Source organism: Panthera pardus, unplaced genomic scaffold, assembly GCF_024362965.1.
Source record: "Panthera pardus isolate Hobbes unplaced genomic scaffold, ASM2436296v1 HiC_scaffold_12, whole genome shotgun sequence".
Classification (NCBI taxonomy): Eukaryota; Metazoa; Chordata; class Mammalia; order Carnivora; family Felidae; genus Panthera; species Panthera pardus.
In genome coordinates, this window is record NW_026526677.1 from 88824565 (window position 1) to 88851837 (window position 27273).

Sequence of the window (27273 nt, forward strand, 5' to 3'; positions counted from 1 at the left end):
CCAAATTCTTGGACCTACTGCTGGAGAATCGTTGACACATACGGACTCAAAGAGCAAGTACAATGTTGACGTAACTCAGGAGGACAAGCAACGATCTAGAACTTTTAAATGATTTCTGCCAATGACTAGCAGATATGGCCTATGCTTACAATGCAGACGCTAGGGAAGAAGAAGAGGAGAGGAGTTTGATTTGTTTTGATGGCTTTAATCCCTGTTCCCTTTTGTCAGAGGTGTGAACTCTTGGAAAGGCCTCCTCTGTGTCTCCTCTTTGTGCTTCTTCCTACTGCGGGCAGTTTACATCTGCTGCCCCTCCCTGCCAGGGAGGGAATGGAATGTGTCCTTTCTCTGCGTGCAACTCTGACTTTATCACCAATCTTCCTGTCTTTCAAAGCCACAGCTGTCAACTGTGATTTCTCATCTCCAGGTGCGAAGGAAATTGCCCCTTGTAAGTGTTTGCACGTCTCAGTCCCCCACCCCCCCAGGGTTACCTCCAGTGCCTGTCAGGTGAATTTGCACTAATGAGATTAAAGTAGGTGTGTTGGAACTTTCAAACGTTTTTTGCCCAGATCACTCCAAAATTCCTGAGGTAAGAACTTGCCCAAATCGACGGTAGTAATTTCAAATCTTGAACTGTCCCTTGCAGGGTAGTTCAGTCACAGTGTGGCAATAGGAGCGCAGTTGAGGGGGTCCTAGGAGCAAAGGGGTGTGGAGAGGGTGGGGCTGTGGCTGGGGCTGGTCTCTCAGGTGGAAAAGGTATTTCAACTCCTCTATGGCAACTTCCAGTTTGTTCAATAGGTGCTTATTCTAGTTGGGATTTACTCCACAGATGGTTTGCCCCAGGACCCACGGCTGTTTGGGTTGAAAAAATAAGCGATTGTAACAGAAGGAAGAGGGGTTTCCAGAGGGCAAGGGAGAAGGCCTAACCAGGAGACAGGGGGAGTGATCAGGAATGATGACAGAGGAGAGGGCCTCAAGGCTGCTTCAGGAGATGTGGGCAGGGGTACTGAGTGGGCCTAGAGCCTGGGAAGGATGGGGAGAATGAGAATTCACTGTTGCTGAAGCCATCATCACAACTTAGAAGAAGAAACTAAGGCTTGGGGAACCAGCGGAGACCTGAATTCGTGTCTTTGCTCCACTGTGTGACTTTGGGCAAGTTATGCCACACTCCTGGGCCTCAGTTTCCTCAGAGTAAAGGGAGCGCATGGCACCATGGAGGTTCCTTCCAGCTCTGAGGTCTTATTCTGAGACTCTAAGCAAAAATGCTTTCCATGTTTGCTCCTTCCTGTGATGTGGGCTCCCTGGCCTGGGCTTGAGGTAGGGAAAGGTGGCAGGAGGACTGAGTCCCCTGGAGGCAGCAGTGACCCTGCTGTAAACACATTGATGATGGCCCACCAGAAAACTAAGCACAGCCCGAGGTGACAGATGACATTCTGCAAACCAGTGCTTTAGAACACGGGTGCTACCTACCCAGAGGTAGCCCCACATGCTTGACATTTGAGCAGGTGGAATTCAGGCAGCTGAGTTAGCTAGACAAGGGTCTTTCCCATCATACACATATATATGCACACCAGCTTTATGCCCACCTCTGGGTCTTTGTTCTAGTCTCCTATTTATGGACTCCTTCCATTTCTCCTTCAACCTTTCCCAATTACACTCATAGACAAAGGCTCTAACTCCTCCAGGATCCAGTTTCTTGTGTTGATTGCCATTGCTAATGGAGCAGAGATAAATTGTAGGCCTCCCTATATCGTTTCCTGTGCCACAGAATGACCTTGTTTAGGTAAATGACCATTCATTGTCTTCTAGAGTGGCAAGACATTGGGTAAAAATCAGAAGGAAATTCTGACACATGCTACCATATGGATAAAACTTGAAGACATTAAGCTAAGTGAAATAAGCCAGTCAGAAAAAGACAAATATTGTATGATTTCCCTCATATTAAGTACCTATAGTAGTCAATTCATAGAGACAGAAAGTATAATTGAGCTTTCTAGAACCTGGGGTGGGGGGGCGGATGGGGCGTTCGTGTTCCATGGGTACAAAATATCAGTTTGGGAAGATGAAAAATTTCTGGAGATGGATGATGGTGGTAGTTGCAAACAATGTGAATATATTTAATGCCACAGAACTGTAGGCTTTAAAATGTTTACAATGGTGATTTTTTTCATATGTGTATTTCACCCCCCCCCCCCCCCCCCACACACATACACGCACACACAAAAGTAGAGGACTAAATCCCTGCTCAATGGAACCTGGTTTTGTCCTCCACTGGGCTTCTTCAGCCAGGCTCTCAAGTTCTAGAAGCCTACTAACCTTTTGTTTATTGAAGTATCACCAGGTCTGGTGAGTTTCTATTTGCATAGTTAATAGGATATGTTGACACTTGACTTGATTTTGAATTTTTGATTCTTTTTTGTATGTTGGCCATCACTCAGTTCTTGATATCTATCATCCCACACCACAGTGCCTTGCTCATCAGCATATAAAGGAGGTAAGTGACTCAGTGATTAAGAAACTCAAATTAAGAGCAGGTGGATCCGGAGGGTGAAGGAAGAGGACAGAGATAGTTGGAGTTGATAGGAATGCAAAGCTGTGCTCTAATGGCTACGAAAGGGAAAGAGAATGGTGGGGGAAATGATACAATAATAGGAGTTCAGTTTTCCTATGTCAGTGGGGGAGCACAGCTCGTCAGAGGCTGTCCGTTCTAAATATGAATGCCTCATATGAGCCATCCACAACACTGAAATTCTGTCAAAACCAAAGTTCACCGAGACCCCTGGAAAATGAAGTTATCTTATCTCTTCTACTCCCTGTCTCTGGTTTCTGTCAATCTCTGTCACTTCTCCTCATCCCTTTCCACTGGCACCAGAAGCTTGAGTGCCAGGGGCACCCTGCTAATTAGTTACCCTTGGCCTGTGAGCACAGGTGTGTCTTTGTCAAGATTTCCATGCCTGGGGGAAAAAATCAGTTTTTGGCTCTGATGACATCCCTGTTGGTTCAGGTTCCAAAAGTCTCTCTACCTCGGACTTTTCTGGAGCATCACAAAATGCTGCCACTATTTCGTTTAACATTTATTAGACACCTACCTTGGAGCAAGAAGTGACCTTGGAAGTCATCTAATCCAGTGCTTCCTCAAACGTCCAAGTGCATGTGAACCATAAGGTGATCATGTTAAGAGGAAGCTTCTGACTCAGTAGGTCTTTGGCCAGGCGGGGTCCCGATTCTGAATTTCTAACATATTTTCTCGGGTGATGCTGATGCTGCAAATCCCTGAGCCATATTTGAAGTAACAAGAATCTGGTCCACTGATTCTCGGCCCTTACTATACATTAGTATCACCTGTGAGCTTTTGAAAACTATGACAGCCTGGTCTTCATTCCCAGATATTATCATTTAATATTGGTCTGAGGACAGCCAGTCTTTATTTGTCTAGAAAGGAGAATCACGTGAAGAATAGCAACTACTGAAAACTATAGCTCTTTTCAAATACCTTGATTTTATATCTTTCCTATGGAAACTATCGGCAACAAATCCCACCTTCACTGCCCTACCCATCCCTCCGGTTGACCTGGGATTTAATTTCCTGTTGTGAGATTATTAACTGTTATAATATAACAATGAAAAATAACATTGAATATGTACTATATGATACACATCATTGTAAGTACTTTATATTTAAATTACACAATACCCTATGAGGTAGATACTATCATTATCACCCTCATCTTTTTTATAAAGGCGAAAGAAAACGAAGCACAGAGAGGTAAAGCAACTTGCTATAAGCCACAGGGCCAGTGAGTGATACAGCCAGAGTTGGAACTCTGGTTCCAATTGGAAGTCTGTTTCCAGAGCCAACTCTCTTAACCGTCACATCATTTAGCCTCCCCCTGCAATGCCATGGATAGGAGCAATGCTGGGCAAAGGTGAAGGAAATATGCTGTTTTTGATTAAAAACTTTTTTTACATTTATTTATTTACTTTTGAGAGAGAGAGAGAGAGAGACAGAGCACAAGTGGGGGATGGGCAGAGAGAGAAGACACAGAATCTGAAGAAGGTTCCAGGCTCTGAGCTGTCAGCACAGAGCCGAAAGCAGGGCTCAAACTCACAAGCCGCGAGATCGTGACCTGAGCCAAAGCCGGACGCACAACCGACTGAGCCACCCAGGCACCCCTGATTAAAAACTTTTTTATTGATATGCTGTTTTTTTCAGTCTGAGTTTTTGTTGCTTTTATGGATCAAGTTCATGTCACTTTGAAAAATCAACGGTGAGGGGCACCTGGATGGCTCCGTTAGTTAAGAATCCAACTCTTGATTTTAGCTCAGGTCATGATCTCACGGTTTGTGAGATGGAGCCCCGCGTGGGGATCTGTGCTGACAGGGCAGAGCCTGCTGGGGATTCTCTCTCTCTCTCTCTCTCTCTCTCTCTCTCTCTCTCTCTCTCTCCCCCTGCCCCTCCCCCACCCACCTTCTCCCTCTCAAAATAAATAAATAAATAAACATTTAAAAAAATCAATATGATACAAAGCTGTATGTGTATCTTTCCTATTTTCCATGCCGTCTCTCCACTCAGCAGCCCTTTGCACGGGGCGCAGTAGGAATATTTACTCTTCACGAATGGGGCCTGACCCAGGTGCAGGATGACATTCTGACAAGAATTTCAAGCTGCATCTTCCCCTCTTATGGGGTTTGAAGAATCCCACAGGTTTCGATCTAACAAGGCTTATTTCTTGAGTGGTCGCCAACATAATCAGGCTCATTCACGCCAATGATCCTTTAGCATATACCTCTCCAAACAGAGACATTCCCCTTTGATTATAAAACAGCCCAGCACAGACCCATCTCAGATTCAGAGTTGGATGGTTTAGTTGCTAGAAATGCCAGAAGGTCTTGCTATTAATGGATAGTCTGCTCTTGTAACACCATTACACAATGTGGGATCCAATAGAGTAAGAAAAATCTCCAAACTATTTTTAGTCTAAACAAAGCATCATGAGATGCCCCCAAATCCAACATACTGTAAGATCAAACCCAATCAGTTTGGCAACTTGCTATTGGTTAGGATGTTATGTATTATTATGGTTCTCCTTTGGTGCAAATGACCAAGAACTGACTGGACTAGTCTCAAGCCAATGAGATCTAACTGGCCAGAGAGAGGAATAGTGGCAGATTTACAGGGTTCAAGCCAAATAGTTTCAGAGAATTCAGAGTTAGAAGTTTTGTGAGACCTTATCAGGCCCTCTTTCAAATGTCTGACCGGTCTTTAGATCATCCCCCTATAAACAGGTGTCCAAACTCTGCTTAAGCACCTCTGGTGTCAGAGAACTCATTACCTTACAAGGTGGTCAATTCTGTTGTCAGAGAGTTCATATTGTTAAAGTTCTTCCTTAGAATAAGTTCAAACCATGTCAATGTGACTTCTGCAAATGGGTCCTAGTTCTGCTCTTCAGAGTCACACAAACACACAAAAGCTGGTTCATCTTCTATTTAACAGCTTTGCTCTAAGCAATTTCAAAGTTATTACATCCTCCTCTACCTTCTTTTCCTCCAAGTGAAGTATTATTTCTTAAGGTCCCCATGACCATGACAAGCCTTTCACCACGTGGCCTCTCTCCTCTGAGCACCCACCATGCTGCTGAGGTCAGTTAAAAGCCCAGTTCCCTCCATTGTGGCATGTGATGGACTGCTACCTCATTTTCCCTGGACACCCACTTTCTATTCATGATATATATCCAAGAGCATGCAAACCAAGGACACTGAGCTTGTGGTCAGCCCTAGCAACCCAAGCCCACAGCTTCCTTCTGGGCCTCCTGACATTCCCAAGCAGAGAAGGGAAGGGGACAAACTGGTGTGTATTCATTTAAAAAAAAAATTTTTTTTTAATGTTTATTTCTGAGACAGAAAGAGACAGAGCATGAGTGGGGGAGGGGCAGAGAGAGAGGGAGACAGAGAATCAGAAGCAGGCTTCAGGCTCTGAGCTGTCAGCCCAGAGCCCGATGCGGGTCTCAAGCTCACAAACTGCGAGATCATGACCTGAGCCGAAGTTGGTCGCTCAACCGACTGAGCCACCCAGGCGCCCCTATTCTTTACCTCCTCCCATAGCTGGTCTTGGCTGGGATGCAACACTGACGGATGACATCCGATAGACTTGGTGACTGGCACTTTTTCTGTGTAGCCTCATCATGGGGCTCTGAGTCAGTAGCTGGACCTCTTTACCAGCAGAGCCCTCAGGAGACCCAGCAAATGTCCAGGCATTCAGAAGCCTCTTTGCTCTGCTCCCTGACACCGATGAGACAGAATCGGTTCTCTGGTCCACCCCTTTCTCTTTTTCCAACAAAGCCCAGGTCAGACAGACTAATGGCTCCTGCCAGAATCTCCCAGGGGGCCACCTTTTTGTTACTTATTTGTCTTCATCAAAATTTCAAAGATCTGTGTGGTTCTATATGTTATCTGTCTCATACTTAAGGAGACAGGCAGATTCCTTTGGAAGCATCTGAGCAAATAGCTGGGCTCAGAATGAGCCATAGCTTCTTTCAAAATCTTTCTACCACCTTCCATGCTGGGTCTTCTTGCTGTGCTATGGCTACCAGGACCTGTTCCGGGCATATCATACTATATCTCTGTGCTCAGGGTGGCTAATTGCACAAGAGGGGCAGTGGGCATTGGTCACTGGGCTTGGATGCCCATGCCTCAAGGCAAGAGTGGCCCGTCAACTACTCTGAGTTGCTCACGGCTCTTCATTGCCCCAAAGCCCTTGAATTAAGTGAAGGGGATAGATAATAAATACATGAAAAAAAATGTCCAGTATCATTAGGTATTAGGGAAATGTAAATCATAACCAAAATGATATACCACTTCACACCCACTGGTATGACTATTGGTGATGACAAATGTTAGAATGTGGAGGAATTGGAGCTCCCATGCATTGCTGAGAACGTAAAAATAGTGAATGTAAAATAATGCAGCTACTTTGGAAAACAGTCTGGCAGGTATAGGTTGTCTATGTTAGGTATAGAGTTGCCATATGGCCCAGCAAGTCAATCCTAAGTGTATACCCAAGAAAAAGGAAGATATATGTCTACACAAAAACATGTGCAAAAATACTCATAGCAATATTATTCAGAATAGCTGCAAGTGAAAACAACCCAAACATCCAAACGTTTGGAAAAGTAAAAAGTGCTATATCTATACAATGGAATAGTATTGGGCAATAAAAAGGAATGAGGTAAAGAAAGACATCTCATCTTTGTAGATCGGAAGACTAATATTATCAGGTGGCAATAATCCCCTAAGTGGTCTGTAAATTCAACAAAATCCCTATCAAAATTCCAGCTGGTGCATTTATAGAAATTGGAGTATTAATTAGCCATAAAAAAGAATGAACTCTTGCTGCTTGCAGTGACATGGGTGGAGGTAGGGAGTATAATGCTAAGTGAAATAAACCAGTCAGAGAAAGATAAATACCATATGATCTCACTCATTTGTGAAATTTGTGAAATTTAAGAGACAAAACAAATAAGCAAAGGAGAAAAGAGAGAGATGAATCAAGAAACAGACTCTTTTTTTTTTATTTAAAAATTTTTTTTTAACCTTTATTTATTTTTGAGACAGAGAGAGATAGAGCATGAACGGGGTGGGTCAGAGAGAGAGGGAGACACAGAATCTGAAACAGGCTCCAGGCTCTGAGCTGTCAGCACAGAGCCCGATGCGGGGCTCAAACCCATGAACTGCGAGATCGTGACCTGAGCTGAAGTCGGACGCTTAGCCGACTGAGCCACCCAGGCGCCCCAAGAAACAGACTCTTAACTATAAAGAATGAACTGATGGTTACTGAGGGGGATGAGGGAAATAGGGGATGGGAGTTAAAGAGTACATTTCTCATGATGAATAAAATAAAATAAAATGATTTTTAAAAGGAAAGAAATGATGCTGGTTATTCATATGCAAAAGAAGGAAGTTGGGCGTCTACCTCTTTGTGACCTTGGATTAGTCAATGCTTCCTTAGATCTGACACCAAAAGCACAAGCAACAAAAGAAAAAAAATAGACAAACTGGGCTTCACCAAAATTAAAAGCTTTTGTGCTTCAGAGAATACCATCAAGAAAGTGAAAAGACAACCCACACAATGGGAGGAAATATTTATATATCATATATCTCATAAGGGACTTCTATATGGATTATATAAAGAATTCATACATATCAGTCATAGACAACCAAATTTAAAATTGGGCAAAGGATCTGAGCAGGCATTTCTCCAAGACAAATATACAAATAAGCACATGAAAAGATGTTCCACATTAAGGAAATGGAAACCAAAACTATAAGGAGATACCGTTTCACACTCACAAGGATGGCTAAAATTAAAAAAGCAAATGATAGCAAGTGTTGGAGAGAATGTGGAGAAATTAAACCCTTATACATTGTTAGTGGAAATGTAAAGGGATACAGCTGCTTTGGAAAACAATCTGGCAGTTGTTCAAAATGTGAAACAGAGTTACCATCTGATCTAGTAATTCCACTCTTAGGCATACACCCAAGGAAATAAAAATGCCTGTTTGCACAAACATGTGTACGTGAAAGTTTACAGCAGCATCATTCATAATAGCCAAAAGGTGGGAACAACCCAAATGTTCATAGATTAATGAGTCGATGAGTAAAACGCAGTATGATCATCCAATGGAATATTATTTGTGCATAAAAGGGATGAAGTACTGATACATGGCTCTCAACATGGATGAACCTTAAGAACATTCTGTGAGGTGAACACACCCAGTCACAAAAGACAACAGATTAAACGATTACATTCCCATGAAATGTCCAGAATAGGAAAATCTACAGAGACAGAAAGTAGGTTTGTGGTTGCTTGCAGCTGGAGGGTATGAGACAAATAGGGAGGTGACAGAGAAAGGGTTCGGGGCTTTCTTTTTGAGATGACTGATGCCTGTGTCTGTGACTCTATCAAAAGGCATTGACTTGTATCCTATCAGAGGAGGGATTATGTGGTATGTGACATAGATCACACATATATCAATAAAGCTGTTCAAAACAAAACATATAACAAATTATTATAAGACTTAAAACGAGTAAATAATCATTGAGGTAACAATTTGCTGGCTCTGCTTGAGGCTGGCTTTGTGACACTGAGCTGGATGACTTCTGCTCCCTTTCATTCCTCTGCCTCCAGTCTCTCTTCCCTTGGCTGTTCTAACTTGCACACATGTTCACTGACGTTTTCCTAAGGCATGAGTCTGATCATACCACTTCCGTGTCTCAAACCATCAGTGGCTCCCTGCTACCGAATAAAAGACAACATCTGCTCCTACCTTTTGTCCCCATGCAACCCCCCTGTTGGGCTCACCGTCTTCCTAGCAGCCACTTTCCAGAGGACAAACGAGGCTACTCACCTTTCTCCACACCGAAGGACAGCATCCCTGCCTCCAGGTCTGATCTCACATGGGTCTCAGGGACTGTCAGAATCTACCCACCCTCCACAGTCCTGCTGGGTGCCCAGGACCAGCACTTAGCCTCTCTGGTCTTGCTTCCCTTTGCCAGTAAAATCATGGGATTGAACTATCCACATTTTCCGAGGAAACAGAATTCCTTGGGATGCTCATCAGGGTTTTTCAAAAGAGGATGGCATGGTCAAGTGAGTTCAGGAAACCCTGGATTGAACAGACTTCCTTCCCGCAGGACTTTTCAGAGCCTTTAATTTGCTAATGGGCATTGTGGATCACCAAAAGTGGGATATGATTTGCAACCTTTCCCAGGATTTTAAAACTATGCACATACACACATATACTCCCTACACACATACACACACACACACACAAACACACCCATCCACCCACCCACCCACACACACCCATCCACACACACACACACACACACACACACACCCATTCACCCCCCCCACACACACACACTTTAAAGGAATATCTTGCCCTATACAGAGCACCCAGGAAATGCTGAACTAGTCTTTCAGGCTCCTTCTGGATCCAAAAAATAAGAATGAAACAAAAGTTACTATCTAAAAATTGCCACCTCACATGAGACCTTTCCTAACCCCTCTGCTTTAAAGCCATCTGACCCTGCTCTGTATTCCCATGACACCTTACATATCTCTAATGGAATACTCACCTCATTATACTTATGAAGTGAAAAAAATCCCTTTGGATCTGTGGTCAGCATGCTGTAGTGAAATAAAAATACAGGCCATGAAACTACACAAAGAAAGTAGGTTTCTGCCTGCTACAGCTTTGGGCAAGTTAAAACCTCAGTTTCCTCATCCTAAATATGGGACTACTAATACCTTACCTGGAGAGTTGGGGGGCAGGAGGGAAGCCAAAAGACACAAAACCCTCAGCACCTGGCACCTGGGGGACATGCACTAACTGGAAACTGTCATCATTATTATTACCTTTGAGTGGATTTGTTTTCTGACTCATATGACTCCTTGAGGGGCTCCGCACCCCAGGCACCTGTGTCCCCTCCCAGTGTCTATGCATTTCCTAACACAGAGTGTGATTTTTAGGAACATTGAATGAAATTAATTTTATTGAAGTGAATTAACTGTGGGCTTCTTCACGAAGAAAAGCAGAATTTCTGCCTTCCACCCAGGCTGCTGGATTTAGGGTCCTGGTGCTTTTCTGTTGAGTAATCTCATGCAGGCCTGTGCAGCACCCACATTTGCTTTTTATTGGGGGTTAGAATTCCTTCTAGGCCTATGCTCTGCAGCTCAAAGAGAGGATACAAAGGTAGGACACAAGGCAAAGGAATGAAGGCAGCAAAATTTATAGAAAGATACCTTTTCTTTTTTCCCTAGGAGTTTCCTAAGTTCTACTTTTGGTGCCAGTCAGCGAGAATAAGGGAACGGACACGTCAGCTAGGGTGGGGACGGTGGAGAGGCTGCGGTGACAGGTTCCCTGCAGACATGGCTCACATGGGTTGTTCAAACTAGCCAGTGTTCTCTGATAATTTCTCACGGACTAACAGTTACGAAGGACACGGCGAAATCACATGCAGTATTGGTCTTGAAGCATACGCGGTTTATAGAGGACAAGGCTTAAATTCACAAAATGACGATAGAATAGGAAAATTCATAATCGGGCTGGCTTTCCTTGATTCCTTTGGTTCAGGTAACTTCCTTTGTTCCCTGCACCCAAGGCGTCTTTACCTCCCCCGTCATACTTGCAATTCTTTGTTTAATTTATCTTCCACCTTCCCCCCCACCCGCCCCATGAGGTAGGAGTTACATTCCCCCCATCACCAGAAGGGAGAACTTCAGAGAGGGGCTGAGTTGGTGTAGAAGAAAGGAGAAGGTGTTCCAGGGGGAGCACAGCAGGAGCAAATAAATGTGCAGAGGAAGGAGTGGATGAGGTCTGTCACTGCCTAGGATGGGGGCCCTGGCTTAATGTGTGCCTACTGGGGTCAATGATGGAGGCATTTCATCAACATTATTAGGAGGAGGAGGAGAGGGAGGAGCAGGGAAATAGCAAATGGGTGGAGGGTGTTCCATTCAGACTCCTCTTTGTCTTTTTTCCTTTAAAAAATTTGAAAAAAATTTTAATGTTTATTTATTTTTAAGAAAGAGAGTGAGAGAGAGGGAGAGAGAGACAGAGCACATGTGGGAGAGGGGCAGAGAGAGAGACACATGTGGAATCCAAAGCAGGCTTCAGGCTCTGAGCTGCCAGCACAGAGCCCATCGTGGGCCTCGAACCCACTAACTCTGAGTTCATGACCTGAGTCAAAGTCAGAAGCTTAACCTACTGAGCCACCCAGGCACCCCTGTCTCGTCTTTTTCTATCACACCCCATTTCTCCACCTCTAGGCCACTATGGGGTCCCACTGTGGCCCAACACCAAGAGTCCAGCTCAATGTGTGGCTCTTGCTCATGGGACTTCAGTCTGAGACTGGCCTGGTGCGGTGGAGGAAGCCACAGCAGACTGTCTGGCGGGCTTGGCATCTTCATACTGCCGGCATGTGGAGGACTGGTAGAGTAATTGGTCTTGCGACAGGAGAACCTCATGGCAAGAAAATGGGAAAGGCCATCCGCTTGGCTAGTGGGGACTCACACCCCACAGAGGAAGCTCCCATTTCTGTAGACTTCCTCCATCTGTGACTCAGCGTTCTGGCCTACAACTGAGAAGCTCACCTGTGCTTTGTCCAAAATAGCCATTGCTGCCTCGCTGCAATGGGTGTGGGGCACCCTGGGCAAAGGCAGCAGTTCTCCTAACCGCCATCACTGGCCAGGTGCCTGCCCTTGGGAAAATTATAGACTTCGGTCCTGTGCCTGGAGCAGTGAAGCACTCAATAAATGTGACTATTATTAATAATAATCTCATTATTATTGGTGCAGACAAGTCTAGAAAAAAAAAGATATTACAGGTTTAGGGAAGATAACTTTTGTTCAGTTTTTATTTCCTGATGCAAGATCTCTGGACAAGAGTCTTTAATTCACTCCCAGAGCATCTCAGTAACACCTGTTGCCCATGTCCCAGTTTCCCCATGGGACAATGCATGGGCTCCAGGTGTTTCCCTGCTTGTGCAGTGAGGTTTATACCACAGCACAGGAAGCTCAAAATTATGTGCCTCAGCTCATATGAGGAATTTGGAAAAGGAGAGGAGGAGAGAGAAAGGAAGGGGCGAAGAGGTGGGGGGCGGGGGGAAGGGGAGGAGAAGAGTGAGCCCTTTGCTCTGGAATATAAACAAGTTCTCTCTGGGAGAAGGGAAGGTATCTAGGCCCATTCCCCCTAAAATGTAAGAAGCGGTTCCGGAGGAGATAAGCCCTTAAATGTCCCCAGAACAATTCACTAAGGCATGTTTGGCCATTCAATCATCCATCAACCCAGGGTACTAGTAGTCTTTGCTCAGAAAGCATGGCCTATGCAGAAACATGAAGACGTTCACGGAGGATTGTCTCTCAGCCACTTTCTCTGAGCCACTAGCAGCATGAATTTTGAATTCCTACTCCCTAACACCCACATGTGTATGGCTGTGTGCACATATCTGTGCACAAGTGTGTAGTTTGTGTGCAAATACATGCTGGTCTTTGCGCCTGTGGGTGTATATATTTTGTGGGGAACTTGTTTATGTGCAATGCCTGGAGAGGTGTCAAGTTTTCTCTATAGAAAAGGGGTAAGTTGAGCATATGAAATACAGGCTGTGAAAAGCATTAGGAGCACAGAGGCTGGGAGGGAGGTTTTGCTGGAGGAGGATTCCAGAAACCTACCTTCAACACAACGAATTGCATGACTTTGTGTAGCCCCTTCTCTGTACATCAGTCCCCATCTCTCTGAAATGTGGTTGATTGTATCTACCCTGCCTGTCCCACACAGGTTCATGAAATTCAAGTAAGATGAGACATGGGAAAACACCTTGAACAGTATGAAAACCATACAATCAAACTCAAGTTTTGCCAACAAACTCTGGTAAAAATGTACATAAAGTGCACAGCACAGGATCTGACACATAGTAGTTGCTCCATAAATATCACTTCTTCTGTCACCCTCTGCACATAGTAGATACCAATGATATTGGATGGATGGATGGATGGATGGACAGATAGATGGATGGACAGATGGATGGATGGATCAATGGATCGATGGGTGGGTGGATGGAGGCCTTTGTCAGTGCTCCTCCCTCAAAATTACGTTCAAGAAGCTTTGCACAGAGCATTTGGCTGCTATAGCTGTGGGAAGGGGGGGAAATCCACGCCCCCCCCCCAGCTCAGTTTTTTGAACTACTGCATAATCTACCATCTCACAGAGGGACACCAGAGTACCAAGAGACAGCATGATGGGGCAGTTAGGGTGGATTTTCCTTCCAAAATAATAATAGTAATTAGAGGATAAAAGAACAGTATAAGTTGTTTGAGTTGAAAGTCACCCAAGGGTTGTTTCTTGCGTGTACTAGGCCTGGGATACAGACACTCTCTGCAGTCCAGAGGTTAAGTCTAGTGAGGAAGACAGACATTAAACAAGGGACCCCAGCGAAGGTTGGCAGGATAACTCAATGAGGTTTTATTTCAGCCTGGTATCCCTTACTCCTGGGGAAGTTTCTGTTGCTGAGTCAAAAGCAGACCGTTTCCACTCCCTGTCTACTATTTTCCAAAAGGTGAAGGAAATCCTTGGGTGACTCAGATGGAACATGGGGAGAGGATCAGAGTATGAGATGGGGAGGGGTCACCAAACTGGGAAGCTGATAGAATTCTGTGAGAACGGCAAGTAGAGGAAAGCTGGGAAGTAGGAGAGCCTTAGAAGCAAATGGCTTCAGGATATACTAGGGAGGTTCAGGGACTCACAGCCTCCACATTCATGGGTTCAGTCATGGTGCGGAAGCTACAGGACTATCTGTCGTCAAAGACCGTGTGAACTTATATAAAGAAGACATCAGCAGTGGCAGTGTTGGGCAGGCAGAATGACATCCTTCCCCCAAAGATATCCATGTTCTAATCCCCAGAACTGTAACTATGTTACTTTACATGGCAAAAGGGACTTTGCAGACAAGTTTCAATTAAGGACTTTGAGATAGGGAGATTTTCATGGATTATCCAGGTGAGCCCAAGATAACCAGGGTCCTTAAAACTAAAAGACCCAGGCAGCTGAGTTATAGAGACAGAGAGAGTTGAAGATGCTGTGCTGCTGACTTTGAAGATGGAGGACAGGACCCTCCCCGGGCTGAGGAATGTAGGTGCTGACAAAGCATAGACATTGATTTCACCCTAGAGTTTCCAGAAAGAATGAAGCATGCAGACACCTTGATTTTAGCCTAGTGAGACCCATTTTAGATGACTGACTTCCAGAACTGGAAAATAATCCATTTGTGTCCTAAGTCACTACACTGTGGTAATTTGCCACAGCACTCCTGGGGGGGGGGGGGTGTCATAGTGTGAGAACTTCCCTCTTGACCTCTGACCCTGAGTCATAATTGCTTATGAATCGACAATTACTGAGAACTTTCTATGTACCAGGCAGAACATAGTTTTTAAATTTTTTTAATGTTTATTTATTTTTGAGAGAGAAAGAGAGAGACAGAGTATGAGTGGGACAGAGGCAGAGAGAGCGGGAGACAGAATCTGAAGTAGACTCCAGGCTCCTAACTGTCAGCACAGAGCCCCACACAGGGCTGGAACTCACAGACCGTGAGATCATGACTTGAGCCAAAGTTAGTCACTTAACTAACTGAACCATGCTGGTGCCCCATATAGTTTTTTAAAAATGCTGTCTTGACCCAGTTTTGAGGCCCTGATTAGAAGCTAGCCAGTTCCCCTTCTTGAGGAGTCAACTGAGTCTACACCTGCAACCACCTCTTCTATTAGGCTCTCACACTCCAGACCACCCTACAGCTACCCTAATTGCCCAGGGCCATGTACTAGGGGAACTCTTATGCCTCAGAGCCCAGTGAAATTATTCGAACCACCCAATCTTAAGCCTGCTTGCCCTGCCCTGCCTGTTCTTTTCCTCAGAAGCTGCAATTTATTATTATTCTATTATTCTAAGGGACCTGCCCATAGTTCCCACCTCTCTGTCTCAGGACCCACCCTGGTGCTTCCCTGAGTGGCCCTGCATGGTGTGCTGTGTTCTCGACAGAGAGCTGCAAGTCCAACACTTTAAACTTTAAAATTCTTTCCAATTTCTCTGTCTTGGTCTGTATCTGGCCTCACCCTACCTTACGCCAGGTATTGTGGTAAAAACACCAGGCAGTGTCCCAAAGCCCTCTACAAACATTTACTCATTTAATCTTCCCCACAAGCCTACAAAGAAGATATTTGTCATGCAAAGTGGGGATAATTATAGTAAATAGGTAATAATGAGAAGCAACGTGCCCAAGATTACATAGCTTGAAAGTGGCAGAGCTGGAATTGAAACCCAAATAACCAGGCTTCAGAAACTAGGCTTGTCACCACACACTGTGCTGCCCACAGTGACAGAGATGGCATTTGCCACCATCCTAACAGGACAGGGTGCTCAAAACTGAGCTGACCAATAAGTGCTCAAGGGTTGGGGCTGGAGGTACCAATCCGGCAGGATGTCCACTTTGAGACAGGTCAATTCGCCAACGTTTAGCCTTGGGAGGAGGGAGCAGAGAATATTCTGAAGACACTTTGTTTCTGCTACGCTGCAGCAGGAGTTAGAGCAGGTCCCCTCCCCCGCAGCAGTGATGACCTCAGGGGAAACATAGCTAGTCCTGTCTTAAGTCTGGGCCACCCCCCAAGCAGAGCCTGAAACCAAAGCTAGCTTGCAAGTACTTGGGAATGTGATTCCAGTAAGCATTGGTCTATTTGTGCATTTGTCCATTGTCTGTCTCTAATTAGGTCAATCTTCAACACACTGGTTCTCTCTTGAACTGTGTTTAATCTGATTTTTGAACAATTGATGTCATAATTTCAATGATTGTATTTTCAGTTTTAGGATTCTATTTGAGATTTTTTTTTCTATTTGATATTTTTAAAGATTCTGTTTCTCTGGTAAGATTTTTTGTTTTGTCATCTATTTTCTTGGATATGGTCATAGGTATTTAAACATCTATGCCAGATAATTCCTATCTGGATCGCCTATGCATACGTTTCCATTTTCTGGTTTTTCCATTGGTTCTATTTCTTCATATGCCTGGTAAGCATTTATTGAATATTATATATTATCCATATAATATTGTAGAGGTTCTGAATATGTTTCCTCACTCTGGAGAAGATTCACTTTATCTTCTGGAAGACAACTGGGAATCAGATCTCCTCAATCTAACATGAATCAAGTTGACTTGAGACACATTTGCAGTCTTTGTAAGACTCTATCTCCAGCTGGTTTGTTCTCACTCCTCGAGTGTAGACCTCCAGAGGTCCCCACTGAGAAGACAAGGTGTTTTCTAGGACCTCCCCACCCCCATCCTTGAGGGGATACTGAACTCCAATTTTTGTCCCATATACTGAGACACCTGTAAAAGCTTTGCCATGCATGTTGTCCTCTTCCACTTGACTTCTTAGTCTCTTGCTTTGCACAGATTAATTAGTAAAGGCCTCAGATATCAGTGTGGGGTGTCAGACTCACTTCTCTCCAGGGTCTTAGGCCTCAAGTCCTGGCCACCTTGGAGACACTTCCATTTGTATCTATTCAGTTTGTGAGGTTGCCTCAAGATCTTCTGATTCTGTACCTCTTAGCAGTATCCCCTCTACCCAGCTTCTTCACCTCCTGTTCCACACCAATAATTGACAAAGGCCCAGTGTGTAGAAAGTTGGGTTTAACTCAATAAGCTTCCCCCCTTTATAGGATGTGGCCCCTCAATTCCTAGCTGCTTGCCAGATCCTAGTGTCTTCAAGGAGAAAATCTGCAAGGAGAGAGAGAGGGACAGAGAGAGAGAATCTGCATTTTGCCTGGCTTTTACAGTTGTTATTAGCAGGTGTGGTGGCCTGCTACAAGCTACTCCATCATAGTTGGAAATGAATGTGCTGACTCTTAAAGATTTCTAAAACTACTTTACTGAGTTGGTCTCAATGGCCTTCAGGGTCTTTCCAGGTCTCATCACTCTGAATTCAAACATGTTGTCCTCCCATTTCAGGCCCTTCTTAGCCTCTCTGGAACCACCCTCCTCAGTCTTCGGGAGCAGCATGCCTGGTTGTTGGGCTCCTCCAGGAAACCTCTGAATCATCACTCAGAACTCTGTGTGGCCTCTTACTCTGCCCACCCAACTTTTCTCCCACCCTCACTGACACCATATTCCTTGCCATTTCCAGTGTCATGCCCTTAACACTTATGCATGATAGTCACGTCCCCACAGGGATCATCATGGCCCCTTTACCCACCCAGTGTTCCCCCTTTAGCATCAACCCTCACCTCAAGCTCAAATGTAGACATTGCTGACATCTTCTATTCTTTTTTAGATATTTGGGGACAAGGAGACAGCTTCCATTTCCCTATTACCATCAGCACGAGCTTTCAGGCTTTCCTGGGGATTCCTGGGTTACTCAAATCTCACTGCTGTTCCTCTTGTCAGTCTCCCCGCCAGGTAACCTACCTATCAACATCCCTTCATTTGGCTTTCCACTTCAATCTCACCCTTCTACCTTGTAACATGTTGTCCTGGAAAAGTATGATTTTAGAGACAGACCAAGTAGAATTTGAATCATATCTGCACCATTTACTTGGGAACTCACCCAGTGTGTTTTTGAGTTCACCATCACAGATGATAAAATGAAGGTAGCAGATTCTTTTTTTTATGGTTGTTTATTTATTTTGAGAGAGAGAGACAGACAGACAGACAGAACATGAGCAGGGAATGGGCAGAGAGGGAGAGAGAGAATCCCAAGCAGGCTCCACACTCTCCATTCAGGCGCAGGGCTCGAACCCACAAACCGTGAGATCATGACCTGAGCCTGAATCAAGAGTTGGATGCTCAACTGACTGAGCCACCCAGGTGCTTCCATTTATGTGAGGTGCCTCACATAAATGTTGTAGGGACTAAATGTTATCGTCTTCCAAAGCACCAAGCCAGAGCCTGATTATTTTCTTCCCTCTACATATGCTAAAACCCCGTTCATTTTGCCAGGACCCCCTCCCTCCTTCACCTCCTTCTTCTCTTCTGTTGTTCCTTTATTCCTACTACCCATTAGGGTTTATTGGAAAGGACCCAGGTTCTAGCCTCTTCTTTGCCACTAACCTAATAACAGAACCTTGAGCAAATCACTTGCTCTTTCTGAGCTTCAGTTTCTTCATCTATAAAAGAAGGCCCTGCAGGAGATGACCTCTAGGCTCCTGTTCTCCTGAGACATGCTGTGATGTAAAGCGGTTCTGAAATTCCATCTCTTTCACAGAGACTTTTCAACTGTTGAGAATAGTGGCAATTCTTTCTCCTTTACTCACATTCCACTGCCTTGTTTGAACATGTCCCTTCTGTTTTATTTTTGGTCTTTACACTAAAAACATTTATCTGTAAGGATTTATGTCAGAATGGCTGGGGGCAGGGTGATGAAATTATTTCTGCATGTTGATAGGGAGAGTCTTAACTCTGCAAGAACAAAAATGTTGCCCTCAAGGGGGAAAAGCTATCTTCTGTGGAGGTTGTGTTCTCTTCATTCCCACCCTCAAAAGAGCCTGATGGAAATGCTTGGCTGAGTTCATGACAAGTAAGCAACAATCAGTCAATCTTCCTCTCTCCCTCCCTTCCTCCCTTCTTCCCTTCCTTCCTTCCTTCCTTCCTTCCTTTTCTTCCTTCCTTCCTTCCTTCCTTCCTTCCTTCCTTCCTTTCTTCTTTTCTCAGTGTAGGCACACAAGAAATACACAAAAGCATTTTACCCAAATTCAATCTGTACATTCAAGTCAATCTATTTACATGCTCATGCATTCTTTCTTTTACTTAACAAACTGTTTTTGAACATGTATTATGTGTGAGACACTGTGCTAGTTTTAAGATTGTAAACATGAACAAGACATAATTCCTGCCTTCCAGGAACTCACTGTCTATTTAACTAACTCATTTAACAAATATCTTATTACAGTGTGTCACTCTGGGTTCTCTGGAAGCAGTCAGTAAGACAGAGTTTGGAGTGTGAGACGCTTGTTAAGGATGGAAATCGGTTAAAGGGGGCAGGAGGAAAGCACAATTGGGCAGAAGCAAAAGTTGAACATGACACAGGCCTGACAGAGCCTCAGGACCCAAATGTAAACTCTGGAACAGTCACACCACAATGGCCCAAATGCAAGTCTTTATGCCCCTGTGTACAGTTTCCTAAAACAAAGCACAACAATAGAAATTTATTCCGTCGCAGTTCTGGAGGCCTGAAATCTGACATCAAGGTGTCTGCAAGGCAGGCCCCCTCCAAAGGTGCTAGGGGAAGATTCCTTCCTTGTCTCTTCCAGCTCCTGGTGACTCCAGGTGCTCCTTGACTTGTGACTGCACCATCCAATCTCTTTATCTGTCTCCACAGGACCTCTCCTCCATGTGTCCAAGTCTCGAATCTCCTTCTGCCTTTTTCTTATATGGACATCTGTCACTGGATTTGGGGTGCACTCTAAATCCAAAATGACCTCATCGAGATCCTTAATTAAATTCACAAAGACTTTTTTTTCCAGCTAAGTTCTCACTGACAAGTTCAGGGGTTTAGGACATGGACGCATCTTTTGGGGTCCACCATTCAATCCTCTACACCCTACCTCACTCAGTCATCTAATACAGACTGCCCCCTAAAGGATTCAGCCTTCAGAGATGCTGCTCTTGGTAACTGAGACAGACCCTAAAGTTGCTGACAGCTGGAGGCTATCTGTTGGCTGTATTCTCCACAGATGGGCAGCAAAGTCTTCCTTGAAGGAGGTCTGTGTGGTACATCTTGTCTACTACACGTAGCCAAGCCCCATGCTAGAATCAAGATGAAGTGGCGATAACATCAGAGTTCCTGTCCTTACTACACTTGCAGTGTGGCAAGGGAAGACAAATATTAATCACACAACCCCACAACTCCAGGCGAAAGCACTTCAGTGGCCAGCGCTGCCAAGAAGAGGTACATGTTACCATAAGAAAATGTGGAGGGGAGACCCTATAGGGCATGATGTGAGAGTGGAGAACAATGTTTAGGACAGAGACAAAAGCTTGAACAAAGATTGGGTCATGTGCCTTCAAGGAAGTGAAGGGAAGCCAGTGAAGCTAGAGACAGAGAGTGAAGACCGACAAGGTGTGGCATGAGATTGGGGAGGGGGATGCTGTGGGGAATGTGACCTCTAGCCTTAGAACAACACAACTCTATTGAAGAGTTTCAAGAAAGAGTATGATGGCAAGGCAGGAACTAGGAAGCGACCAGACTAACTTGCATTTGAAGGCGAGATACATAATGCCATGACAGCAGTGCAGAGAACAGATTCCAGAAGAGAGGCAGTCATTGTAGCAAACCAGCCAGGAGTTTATGGGACCTCAGCTAATGGATGATGATAGCGGTGATGGAAAGAAACCAATGGATTCCAGAGCAATTTAATCAATATTTAACTGGATTTGGTGATGGACTGGGCATAGAAGTGAGGGAGGGAAAGATGTTCAGGATGAATTCCAGGTTTCTGCAAGTGGATAAAGAGTGTTGATCCTCACTGAAAGAGGGAGTGTTAGAAAGACCAGGTGCGAACAAGCATGGAATGTTCAAGAAGCTGGGAAGAGTTGTTCCATGTGTGGTGTAAGGGGAGACCAAGTGTTCAGAGATAGGCTAAGCTCTCTCTCCTCCCTCCCCCTACCCCATTGCTGAGTGCAAACTGTTGCCTCACCATCTTCATGTACAAATCTTCCCTTTTGAGATTTTTCTTCTTGAGTATGCAATATTATTGCCCTGTCTTATCATTGACAGGTACTGAATCACCTCTTGGACCCTACCCACATTTGGTGAGGATTTTGGCTTGTGGCCCAGACTTTCTATTTCATGTTATGCTGTCATTCTTGGTAACTTCTGTTATTTATGTAGATATTGGGATATCACTGACTCTACTTTGCCTCAGTCACTCACCCCTACTCACCTTGTCCTTCTCAGCCCCCAAACTGTACCATATCAGATCTTACACATCATATCCCACTGTCTGAATACAATCTTCTATCCTTCCAGCTTGCTTGAAATTTTCCTCCTATAACTGTTGTTCTTTGTCCCTTCATCTTTTCCTGGTCAGCCATCCCTGGCCTCACTTTCTTCCTTTCCAGCTTACATCGAGTAGGGTATCTCCATATTGCACTGCCTTCTCTGAGCATAACCTTGAATTTTGTGTCTTAGTCTCCACATTCACTGGAAATTTCAATTCCCTTCCAGGTTTCTCCTTCTTTATGTTAGGCAAAGCCCAAACCAGGATTAATCCTAACTGTGCCTCCTTCCTCCTCGGCTTCTTCCAGGCTACTCACACTGCTGAAGAAAGTTATCAGGCTTTCTCCAGCTAGTCTCCAACCTCAGCTTAGCGCTCAGACCCCTAGACTATTCTTTGGAGTAGTCTGGGTGTGGGTCACCAGCAAATATGGTAGTTGTGACACGTACATGGGTGAGGCTGCCCAAGGAAAATGGGAAACAGGATGGAAGAAACTAGACTACAGCAGTTTGAGGCATGAATGAGTAATGAAGTGGAGACCTTAAGCAGGAATGCTTATTCAAAAATTTGATAGAAAAGGGAAGGACATGGGGTGCCTGGGTGGCTCAGTCAGTTGAGTGTCTGACTTCGGCTCAGGTCATGATCTCACTGCTCCTGATTTCGAGCCCTGCGTCAGGCTCTGAGCTGATAGCTCAGAGCCTGGAGCCTGCTTCGGATTCTGTGTCTCCCTCTCTCTGTGCCCCTCCCCCACTCATACTCTGTCTGTCTGTCTCTCTCTCAAAAACAAATAAACATTAAAAAAAATTAAAAGCAAAAAGAAAAGGGAAGGACAAAAAAAGGAAGGTAGGTTTGGTACTTTGTAGGATAGGAGAGATGAGAGTGTATGTATATGTTCAGAAGAAAGAGGTAATTAAGGGGGAGAGGTTGAGGTTATAGGAGAGGGGATGATTTCAAATGTCCAAGAAGAAAGGAGTCATGAAGCAAACAATGGACCTCAACTTAGCGGAATATTTTATACATACAGAAAGGAGACACACAAAACTGTTATGCTGTATGATCACAACTACGTAAACAGTGTGTCCATTGGCATAAGGTTTGGACAGGAATAAAGAAAAATAAAGAGCACTTATATCAATGGAGCAGATTTATTTATTTATTTATTTATTTATTTATTTATTTAATTAATTTATTTTTTTTAACGTTTTATTTATTTTTGAGACACAGAGAGACAGAGCATGAACGGGGGAGGGGCAGAGAGAGAGGGAGACACAGAATCGGAAGCAGGCTCCAGGCTCCGAGCCATCAGCCCAGAGCCTGATGCGCGGCTGGAACTCACGGACCGCGAGATCATGACCTGAGTTGAAGTCGGCCACTCAACCGACTGAGCCACCCAGGCGCCCCTATTTATTTATTAATGATGGATTTATTTATTTATTTATTTATTTATTCATTCATTCATTCATTTATTTTCTTTTTAAATTCAGATTATTATTAGTGCAAAAAATTTAATAATAAGAAATGCCTTTTGGAAAAGATGAATAGGTCCATTCTGCATCATTTCACATAGGGCCAGAAATTCCAACCGTATAATGTGGACACAGATGAATCTGGGTTCAGGGCTTGCTTTGCGACTTGCTTTGTTAGTCATTTAAAACATCTAAGCCTTGGTTTTCTTAAATATGTAAAATGAGGATAATAATAATTCTTCTTTCATAATTGTGGGGATTAAATGAGATAAAACATATTCTTATGGTCTGTGGCATATAGTAAGTGCTTAGTAAATGTTACTGATGATTATCATTGTCGTTAGCTCCACCAATGCTGAGTCAGATGCTCTGTCTTCAGATGTCTTCACAGCAATCACAGCACAGCATAGTGGAATGAGGAAAGGTGTTGGAACTGGACATACCTTCCAGTTTTGTCTCTGATTTAGCTTAATAAATTTAAATAAGTTAGTTAACTTCTGAGATTTGATTTCCACATCTTTTAAAAAAGAATATCTACCTTTTAAAACCAAAATCAAAATTCTTAATCTATTTTACAAGATCTGGGCAATGCTTGTCTCTCCAGCCTCACCTTTTCTCTCGTCCCTGTACCGTTACAACCCAAACTGACTCCTCCCATTCACCTTTCGGATCTGTTTCCTCATTTCCTGCCATCTGTGAGGTTACTTCCGGTTTCTTTGTTTTCTCCCTGTCACTCTACTGATTTGTAAATTATATGCTCTAATTCTATTAGTGTTTTATGTAGATATAATGTTTTAGCTACCATCAGTACCTTTTCATATTATATTGGTCATTGTTGCCCAGTATTTTAGTTTCACTGCTTTAATACCCCACTTAATGAACTATCATTATTTTTCCTGTTTAGCAGTCAATGCATGTATTTACCTACAGGCTTATCAATTTCTTTGCTCAATATTTCTTCTGATATATATTTTTTTACCTTCTGATACCTTTTTGATTTAGTTTCTTCATATATATATATATACACACACACACACATATATGTATATATATATATATATATATAGTTTATGTATTTTTAATTTAATTTATATAATTATATTTATATAATTTAATAGTTCATCCAGCAAGTTTCTGTTTATGATAAAATCTCAGTTTTCAGTTATCCAAAATGTCTTAATTTCACTGCCATTACTATGTGATACTTTAACTGGGTATTGGATTTTAGGTTTATGATGTTAATCCCTTATCACTTTTAAGATAGTATTCCATTGCCAGTGGTTAGTATTGTAAGTCACCTGTCAGTCTACATGCCATTTCTCTGATGGTATCTTATCTTTCTCTATGTTTAAAAACATTTGTCTATGTTTTTCTCTCTGGTTAAAAAAATTTTTCTCCATCTTAAAAATATTCTTTGTCTTTGTAGTTTAATTACATTGTACAATTGTACAATTACAAAAGTACAATTGTAGTTTAATTACATTTTCTTTATCATGCCAAGTACTCAGTATGCTCCCTATATCTGAGGATTCATTTCTTTATTGATTCTAGGAAATTGTCTTTGAACATTCTTTCTTCCCTATTTTCTCAATTCTTTCATTTTAAAACCATAATAGATATAACTTCACATTCTCAGTCTATTCTCTGTTAGTCTCATTTCCCATTTTCCATTTTTTATCTTTCTGAACTTCATTTTCTTTTCTTTAATTTTTTGACCTTATCTTCCAGTTTATTAATTCTCTCTTCAGCAGCCTCTAATTTAATTTGTTTTAATCTGAATGACTATATTTTTTTCTAAAAATTTTATTTAGTTTTTTCTCACAATTATATATTTATTAAAGCAATTTTGTCCCATTTTTTCAATCCTCATTTTGTGTCTTTAATAATTTTAAACATATTTATCTTGTGGGCTTTTTCAACTCATTCCATTACTGATGTTCTTAAAGGTCTAATTTTGTTAGGTATTATTTGTTTTTTTTAATGCTCCTGATAACTTGCTTTTACTGTGTTTGGTAATGTTAAATTGTGGGCTTATCTTGATAATGATTTATTTGTGGCTTTATTTGTGGAAATTTGTGGAAGCGTGAATTATATCTATATTTATGTAGATGTGAAAGGAAGGATCTGTGTCCCTCCAGGGAATTTTTGCTTTTGCCTAAGACATCAGCATAGGACCATCTTTAATATTACTTTCTCCCCAAAGTCATGTATATTTAAACCCCAAATTCTTTGAAGTTCTGTAATTATGAAGTTTCAGGGGGTACTTACTCCCTGCCACCAGAACCCAGACTAAGACAAATAAATGTTCTCATCTCCCTTTACCTGCTGGCAGATTTTTTTAAACTATCATTTTTTACTAATACTGTGAGTGTCCTGGATTACATGATGGTTGCAGTTTTAACGACTCACCTTTGGGGAAGTCCTAAAGGTCTTTCTTCTTGAACTAGTGTATTTCAATCTAAGCTCCACGGTTACTGAGATAACGGTGTTCTTTATAACCCCTGTACCCTACTCACATCACATGCCCCAGACACTGTCAGTTTATACTTTCCAACCTTTTTTTTTACTTTATTTTTTGCTTTGAGGAGCTGGGAATTTTTATCTAATTCTATACAAGCTCAACTATATATTTAAAAGGATTTTTACTATATTTTGTCAGTAGTTCTCTTTAATAACCCTAACTCTATTGTAGTTAATCAATTAATTAATAATTTAATTTTTATTTTGTGTTTCTGCTCCTCACTGGATCCGAAACTCTTTAAGAGCAAAGATTATATATATTTTGCCTAATAGTAAACCTTGAGGGCCCCACACAGTGCTTGACACATAGTACGTCACAAATAAATATGTGTAGAATGGATGGAGGTGTTGTGAGATTTAAATGAGAGATTGTGTGGAATCAGCATATAATATTAGGTGCACAGTTACTAGAAGGTATTTGTTCATTGTGTCTTTTACTTTCTTCTTCATTTACATGGATTATCACTTCTGGAAAAGTAAAAAAGCTTCAGTGAAGCCACCTTATCTTATTGTGAGCCAGCAATTTCCCTACCACTCTCATAAGCCAGTTTAATGTGGAGCAGCCCCAGATATGGAGGCTTAAATCCTACTCCTCACACTTGGGTGCACTTATATTTTTTGAAATGCATTGTGGGGAAGGTGTGGATGAAAGACAGAGATGCGTATTTGATCCTACTGAGCTAGTCCCTTATCCTTATGCCAACATTTTCTTCTGGTCTTTCTCTTCACCGATCTGCTGCATTCTCCAGCACCCACGTGGGCTCTTATTGGACTAACACAGAACTAAGCACAAAAAGACCAAAGATCCAAGTTCTGTCACTGACAGGCTATGTGGTCTTAGGCAGTTCACTTAACATTCTTATAATTTGTTCCTAACAAAGAAAATTAAAAATTTGGGCTTCACTGAAAAATCTTCCTTGATATGAATATGACTTACTATAAAATTGCTTGCTTGTCAGACTATCTTCCACCTTCCGTCATTAGCAAAGCAGTATGCTTTCTTTCTCTAAGTTGCTTGTCTACCTTCTGTTCCTCGCTATGCCAGTTTCCTTCCTCCTTCCAATCCATACCTTCACCACTGGTTTATCCCCAGTTATAACAGATAAGCTACTTGAGGGTGGAGTAATATCTGTCTAGAATCTACAGATTAATAAACGATTATCATTATTATCATAATAATTACACTTTATTTTCACCCTGATCCTTTGAGCTCAAGTTAATCCTGCCCTGCCCTCTTAAATTGACAACTAAAAAAATTGCTTGGAATCCCGTAATAGAGGGATTTGTATTTTCCAAGTGTCTCACTCCCTGTGACACCTTGTCAATATCCTCCCTAGTTTACCAAGGAGATGTCAGGGGCACAGATGAGGGAGGAAGATCTTCAAGAGCCTTGTAGGGATGCAGTGACTCCCTGCTTCCTCTCTGATTATGATAGCAATGAATGGCCTGGAAGGAGAATTTAACTGAGTTTTGGTAGTTCTAGGATTAGTTTTACTGGAATATCTTGGTGTCCTTAGGCAGATTGCTTCGCCTCTCAAAGTTTCATTGTCTTCATCTGTTATAAGAAGGGATTACCAAGGGATTGGTAAGCATGGACCTTAGAGTCACATAGATCCCAATTTACATCTGGGCTCTGCTACTTTAGTGGCTATATAACTTTGGGGCCATTAAATTCTCTGAGGCACAATCTCCTCCATTTCCTAATTGTCTAGCCTAGGTTAGCTCTTAGGCTAAGTATTTCTATCTTAAGTCACTCT